At 40.4% G+C, this 7515-nt stretch overlaps 1 protein-coding gene across 1 annotated transcript in view; it reads left to right on the forward strand.

Moving 5' to 3' along the window:
• LOC138003930 (solute carrier family 22 member 15-like) overlaps positions 1-101 on the forward strand; it is a 14006-nt gene extending 13905 nt beyond the window's left edge. The window contains exon 8 of the mRNA XM_068850249.1: positions 1-101. This exon is cut by the window's left edge and continues 1941 nt beyond it. The gene's annotated coding sequence lies outside the window, so the exon portion shown is untranslated.
• The last annotated feature ends 7414 nt before the right edge of the window (positions 102-7515 follow it).

Below are 7515 nucleotides of genomic sequence, written 5' to 3' on the forward strand. Positions count from 1 at the left end.
GAAAAAAATAGGGAGAAAGCAAAACAAGAAATATAACTATAGATATACTGTATCAACTTCAAGGAATAATTAAATATATGTTTTATCATAAAAACACTCATTTCCAGTCGACCCTGATTCAACTTGTTACTAGCATGCAGCGATCTCGAGGCCACCATACCTGTTCAATAAGTTCACTTTTCCGCTGATTATTTATTTTTGGGTAATAGAAATTTGTTTATATTCCTGTTATTGGAAGAAGATGATTGTTAGTCTCAGAAAAAGAGAGAAAAACTATAGGTCACCATACTCGTTTACGACCCAAGCCGTAAAGAAAACGCTGCCATTTTCTCTATGTGCGCGCGCTAATGACGCAATAAATCGTGCGCAGTAAGGATGCGCAATGCAATACAGGGGAATGACCTTACAGGTAAGAGTTCCTGAATGTGGTCCGATTTCTTAGCCCTCCAACTTAAACATGCCCATAACAAAATACTAAATGTGCAAACAGCATCTTTAATATACTTTGTTCATATGCAGAAAAGCAACAAAAAGTGCCTGGACAGCTCTTTTTCCAGTAGTCCACCTACCGTCGATACGAAGAAACCTAAATGGCAGTCGCAACAAGCGAAGATGACGCACTTTCTCGGATTTCTTATTCAATAAGCAATTTAAGAGAGAGATTAGAGACCGAGATGGAAGAACTAACGCACACTGACATGAATTGTTTTCGACGCGAAAAAGGAAAATGTGATGATTTGAGTAGAAAGGTTAGGGGAATGGACAAGTCCTAGGAAGAAGCTTAGGCAAGAATAGGCGACCTAACTGAAGATCTTCAATCCCATAAGAAGGTCAGAGAATTAAAACAGTGTGAGAGTGAAGCGCTCCTAAGTCAACTGCAGGAGACCGACTCGATTCCTAGCACGGAGAGAGAAACTCTTACTCAGTTAGGAAACTACACACATCGTGAGAACTTGAACTGCATGAACATATGTGAAGAGCTCACTACTGTTTTCTTCAGGTAACGTTCAGTTCTCAAAACACAATCATGGATCGAATCACAGAAAAGGAGTGATGGTTCTTGCCAACCGCCCTAGATATACCTAAAAGTGAAGAAGTGTATAAAAGACAAGCAAGGAAGAGCCATTACCTTAGACGTTAATTAAATTAGAGGATCAAACCCTTGTCTCGTCAATACAAGTTGAGTTTTTTTCGAAATCAAAACAAAATTCAGGCTCTTGCTGACTTTGCAGGGAACAATTTGATAATTGGTGGAGACTTCACTTGCTTGTTAACTCCAAAATACAGAAAAAGTGTCAAAGTTATTCCAATTAAGTATCCGTACTCAAAATTTCACTCTTACAGATATTTAGCGTCATATTAACCCAGATACCACATCTTTCACGTCGAGAGACAAGTCCCTCACATTCCAGACTAGACTTTTCCTTAATTACAACAGGTTTACCCAAACTCACAATGGAATGTGAAATCATTCACACTCTCGTCTCCGATCATTCCTCAGTAACGAGCCAACGGAGAAAAGCTTGTCCGTGGTTGTGGAAGTTTACGATGCAAGCCTACTGGAAGATAGTGAGTATGTAGATCGCATACTAGCGAGAAAATATTCCCAGTCTCCAAGAAAAGTGTAAGGATATAGACAATGGGGCCTTAGCTTGGACCAAAACGAGACGTTATAGAAATCGAAATTAACGCCTTCACACTTAAGTACTCGAAGAGAAAAAGTATAGGTTGGAAAGAAATGCGGAAAAGTACCTTCTGTAAACAACGTGAATAAGTATCTTGCCGTACAGAAACCAGAATGAATTATTAGACAAGCTCCAAAGAGAGTTAGAGGCACGATTTTACGAAGCAAGGTAAAGTAGTATGAAAATGGTGAGAAAAACGATAAATATTTTCTTAATATCTAGAAAGTTGTCAAGTGCATGACGAAGAAACCGTTATACAATCCAGTCAGAATTCTTGAGAAAAAGCGGAAACTTCTACAAAGAGCTAGGGCGTTTACATTTGAATGGAAAATCGGGTTGGAATGGAACGCTCGTAATGGTTCAGTTTTTTTTAGTAATAGTTTGTTGTCACCGCTCACTGAAGAACAAGCTATTAATCGAGAAGGCTCGATCAGTGAACAAGAATGCTCTTAATGACTTGGCCTTAATTCAGAGCAGGGAGTCAGACAAGGTTTCCCGGCCTTTCTTCGCAGGGATGGTTTTCGTTTTCGCTCGCTATCAAACAAAATTTGGAAATTGAAGGTATCAAAGTAGGATGACGAGTAAAGATAAGTCATTATGCTGATGATATTGCTGTTTTCCTCAACAATCTCTTAACACTCTTTCGCCGGAAAGTTTGAACGATGCTCAGATCTGAAAATAAATCCTACAAAGTCAGAGGCCATGAGGCTTGGAAAGCGGTGAAAAGTATGGAAGACACCCCGTTCAATGCCAAATGGCCAAGAGATTATCTCTCTAGATCTGCACTTGGGATGAATTTTTAAACTAGTAAAACAATCTGCGACAAACTCAACTTTTACGATAAGCTAGATGTTTTAGAGAATGATATTAAATAAGTGGAAGAAACGAAGAACGGATTGATTTCTCCTTATTCAACAAAGCATGCGCAATTGGATTCATCGCTTTAGCTTAAATGAGGGGACTGCTATAGCAAATGAGGTCCGCTGCCTCTTTAGCAGGCTACGCTTTTCTTGCAAGGAGCAATTGCACCGGGAACTGACATGAACAATATCGAGTTAGAGTTTTCCTGTAGGGCGCTCGAGTACTGGTTGAGTTTAAAAACACACACGCGGATTATAAACCTTTGCAAAGTAAGTGGTTATCTGGAACAAAACAAGAAAATGGTATTTTCCCCGGGGGAGGGAGGGGGGGTATGGGTATGTGCCGCTGGCCTCTCAGAGCCCCTACGCCTTTATAGTCTATTTTATGGCCAAATTTTTCCAATCTTGGTTTGATAAAGGAATTTTTACTCCAAACGATCCTCTTGACTCCAAAATATCGATTTCCTTACGTATGCACAATTCAGGTTAAAGCACAAAAAAATACAAACCAATTTGTTTAAATTACTTGTGTTATGTACCGTTTAATCAACGCCATTCCAAAGACATATAAAGGGTACGTCAGACGAACAAACTCCTCCGGAGGGCAACTTGTACAACAAAATTAAGGGACAGTAAAGGGCATTCATAAAATTCTCTAAGGGGCCGATCAGTGACATGAGCCAGGCCAGCCCAGCTCAACGGGCTGGTCGGGTTTGCCGGCATGAGTTTCAGCCCGGTATTACGTGAGGTGAGCCAGCCCGGCTTGGGTTAAATATAGGATATTAGTGTGAAAAAAGATAACAACAACATGAAGTGGAAAGACGTTTTCCTCGCTAAATTTTTATTAAAATTCACCATTCTACAATTTAAAGAAGCCTTAAGGTTTGCTATCTTATAAATCTTTTATTTTAAAATTAAAAAAAAAACGACTATTCCGTAAGCCAGTTTGCTCTAAAGTAGAGTAAAGTGGTTAGAAATCGTTGGCCCGGCTAACCAGGCTGTTCTGGTGAACGCGGTTACGTGGCAATATCTCAGCCCGGTTAGCCAGGATCCCTGCATCGTAATGCCGGGATCTCGGTTAACCGGACTGAGATTTTTCCATGTAAACGCAAACTTGATTTTTGGTGTTTTTTTCGGGCGTGCCAGGATCTCGGCTAAACGAGCCAGCCGCCTAACCAGGCCAGCCTGGCTCATATAATCGGCCCCTAACAATGGGATTACCTACCGCTGACCAAATTTCCAACCATTGTCTCTGACTGAAGAAACCGAACTCAGTGGCTATGTTCCAATACGAGGTACTGCGCATGACATAGTTTTCACAAAAAGCAAAATGGTTAAGCTGAATTGATCATTCTCTTCCCAGAGGCCGCAATTCTTTCGGTCAGCACCAAGAATAACGACCTATGGCTGTTTCCGAAACGGGGATCACGGACTTTCGGCTCGTTTGCGCAACCTCAGAAATTTGAAACAATTAGTAGATATGAACGGTTACGAAAATAGACCCGTATTTATGAACCAGCCAGACGTCTGTATTCTTGATGCTGACCGAAAGAATCGCGGCCTCTGGTGACGAGAATGGCCCAAGGTGGGAAGCTACGATATTTGTTATTTATGCCAGGAAACATCACAAAATCTGGTGCATATGCTCTATTCTTGTCCGGTCAAAATTCTGGGATGCCTTCAGAGTGTGGTGCGAAGCAAAAACACCTTTTAAAATAGAATTGTCTGCTCTCGATCCGTCTTGTCTGGAATCATTGCGCAGGACTAACCTTGATAAACTAACTAATCACCTGTTAATAATCGCGAAATATTACATCTTTCTTCTTCGCAGTGAAAAACAAGGCTGACATTGAAAAACAAGGTTTTTTTGACAATGACTCACCCGATTTTTATTTTGACAAATTGAAACCTTTATTTGAGGCAGATTTCGTTTCGATCGTTAGCAATATACGTATTTGCTTTTGTATTAAGCGATCACCGACTGTTTCACGCGATCATTACGGTAACGTTTTATGTATTGGTACTTAAATATAAGTGTGGGAATAGTAGTAGTATTTTGACAATTGGCTCCACTGAGTAATATGAGTCGTGTTAGCGTCGGAAAGTTACTTTAGACTATACTGTAAGCAGTGCAACTGAATGTAATTATATATTGTTTAAAAGCATGCGAACCTTGTCCTCCTCGATAACGTTTGGATAATAACATTTGATGTTCAGGAGAGACCCAGCACGGAAACTTATATGATAGGTTCAATCCCTTCGACTATATCAAACCTAACTCATTACATATAGAAAGGAAGAGAAAAATCTGATGAATAGGTGAGAATCGAGCTCACCTCCTCTTGAAAGTTTGTTTTCTCACCTAGTGCTAAGATTCTCAGTACAAAAAGATAGAAGATTCTCTGACCAGAAATATCTTAGCGCTAAGGACTAGTGTAACTTATGCCTTGAAAACTGAATACAGGGGAGATATGACATTGCAAAGATCTCAGAGTGTTATAAGTTTTTCCGTTATTGCAAAGATGTATTTTGAAAACCTCCTCGCAACTCAATCAAACCGTAATGTTCTTACGTGTAAACTGACCTTAATTTTGAATACGCTCTGAAATGGTGTAAAAGGACTGAGATATTTCGAGGCTTATCAGTACTATTTTTTTTCCAGTGGTTTTGAAGATAATAAACCTCCAAATAACATGGAGTCTAGATCTGTTGTAGACGGGTGTGTGCGAAACAAAGACGATCAAAAACCGGTCAGTACAAAACGCAGACTGCAGACTGCAGACTGCAGACTGCAGACCGGGTACAAAATGCAGACTAGGTACAAAATGCAGACTGCAGACTGCAGACCGGGTACAAAATGCAGACCAAGTCTAAATAAAGAAATACGTGATGGAATGTCATCTTATATGTTCAGGGGGTCGGGGGGCCGTGGTTTACATTGACTGGTGCATAACGAACACTAAGAAAAACTAAGACCTAAGACCTAAGACCCGGAAAACTAAGACTCGGAAACCTAAGACCCGGAAAACTAAGACCCGGAAAACTAAGACCCTTTTCATTTTAGTTCTCAAAGCAATCCCTGGGCCGTTTAAAAAGGCGCAAAAATATAATAAATAATGCGAAGGAAATCGGGAATAAATCACGCGCAAAGCAGCAAATGAGCCATAGAAAAGAAAGGCACCAAAAAACCCTGTATTCTTGAAAGAAATATTATGTATATCCAAAAAATTTAGTTCGATTTTGAGACGACAATAAGGCTTTATAATGACAGCGTTGGGAGAAAATCTAGCGGCGCTTGCTTGATAATTATTCACGCCACAACCGCGAATGTCACGCCAGGCGAGTCAAGACCGCACGACAATCGCGCATTTCATCAGAAAGGAAAAAGAAATCGTTGTTCTAAAATGCCTCGCCTGTAACTGAACCAATTGTTCATTTGTTCTTCGGGAATTATTGGTAGTCGGTTGTTACGTCCTGTTGGAAATCAACGATGGGTTTTCCTTTGATCGAGCTCTGTCACGAGCCCATGTAAACAAATTCAAAGGTCAACAGGGTCACATGTCCTTTTTGGCATCGCGCTGGTGACACTGTTTTCGTAAAAAAAAGGCAGATCACCTTTCCGGAGATCAGCTAGTCTGCTAGGAGATCAGTAAGCAGCTCAAAATTTTATTTAAGAACCACTGTAGCCTGGCCACTCTGTTTAAGACATAATATATTAAGAAACGGGCAAGGAAACCCAATAAATGCTAACATTCGTGAAAAATGACGATTGCGTGACAGCAGGTAAGTTATAAGATGACATTCCATCACGTATTTATTTATTTAGACTTGGTCTGCATTTTGTACCCGGTCTGCAGTCTGCAGTCTGCATTTTGTACCTAGTCTGCATTTTGTACCCGGTCTGCAGTCTGCAGTCTGCAGTCTGCAGTCTGCGTTTTGTACTGACCGGATCAAAAACTCGTAAAACGAAGACCCCCCCAGAAAAAATAATTTAGTAAACTGCAAATGGCAAAAGCATTATTTATGTTGAATTCCGGCAGTTGTTTTTACTGACTGGTGAATCATTTCAGGTGAACTACCGCAGTCTTTTTGCATGCCGTTTTCGAGAAACGGTCTGCTTGTGTGGAAAACTAAAACAGTTCGTTAGTTGACATTAAGTTACCAAACCGGCCACAGGCGACGTTTTTGAGCCTCTGATTAGCGTTTTATAGGAGCCAGCAGAGGACATTTCGCATGCCAAGACAGTGAACTCTCCCATATTTTCAAACTAATTGTCTCTAGTATATAGGAAAAAACAATACTTTAAAATATAACTTTGTCAAGACAAGCTAAAGCTGAGGAAAACAGTTCACTTTAGGTTGGCGTCCGTGTCTCACAAATGTCGCGTGCTTAAGCTCCCTGCACCGGAAATAGGGGCGGGCCATGCGCCCCAAGGGAAATTCTTCGGTGTCACTGAAGGCCTACTCTGAGAATAATGCTCGTTCCACCTTTCTTGTTTATTTGGCTGGGAAGCTACTTTTCAGACTTTTCAAGTGGCTTATCGTGGTTTCGGAATTGGCTTACGACCAATAAACCAAATCGGCTAACTTACCTAATTCTGTTTTCCGCCCCAGTTAAAATTGTTTGTTTAATGATCTAACTTCCACTGAGTCTTCCTTAGGTCATTAGTAGGACGTTCTCCTTCTTTAAGAGAACACTCGCCGACGTATTTTTTCCGTGTAAACCAGAAACAATATTTGATTCAATCTTCCTTTATTTCAACCGGGCTTAAAAAAAATTGTCATCTCTTTCATAACAATATATATAATTCAGGCGATATCGAGACCGGTGAAGTCAAGAGAGTGCTCAACAGTGAAGGAGCAGTATATCGATAGAATGGCTACTCAATCTAAGTACATATGGATTTTGAGTAGCCATTCTACCGATAAAATATTGTATACAACGTTTCTTTTGAGACGCTAGCCCAGACG

The sequence above is a fragment of the Montipora foliosa genome, chromosome 5 (assembly GCF_036669935.1).
Source record: "Montipora foliosa isolate CH-2021 chromosome 5, ASM3666993v2, whole genome shotgun sequence".
NCBI lineage: Eukaryota > Metazoa > Cnidaria > Anthozoa > Scleractinia > Acroporidae > Montipora > Montipora foliosa.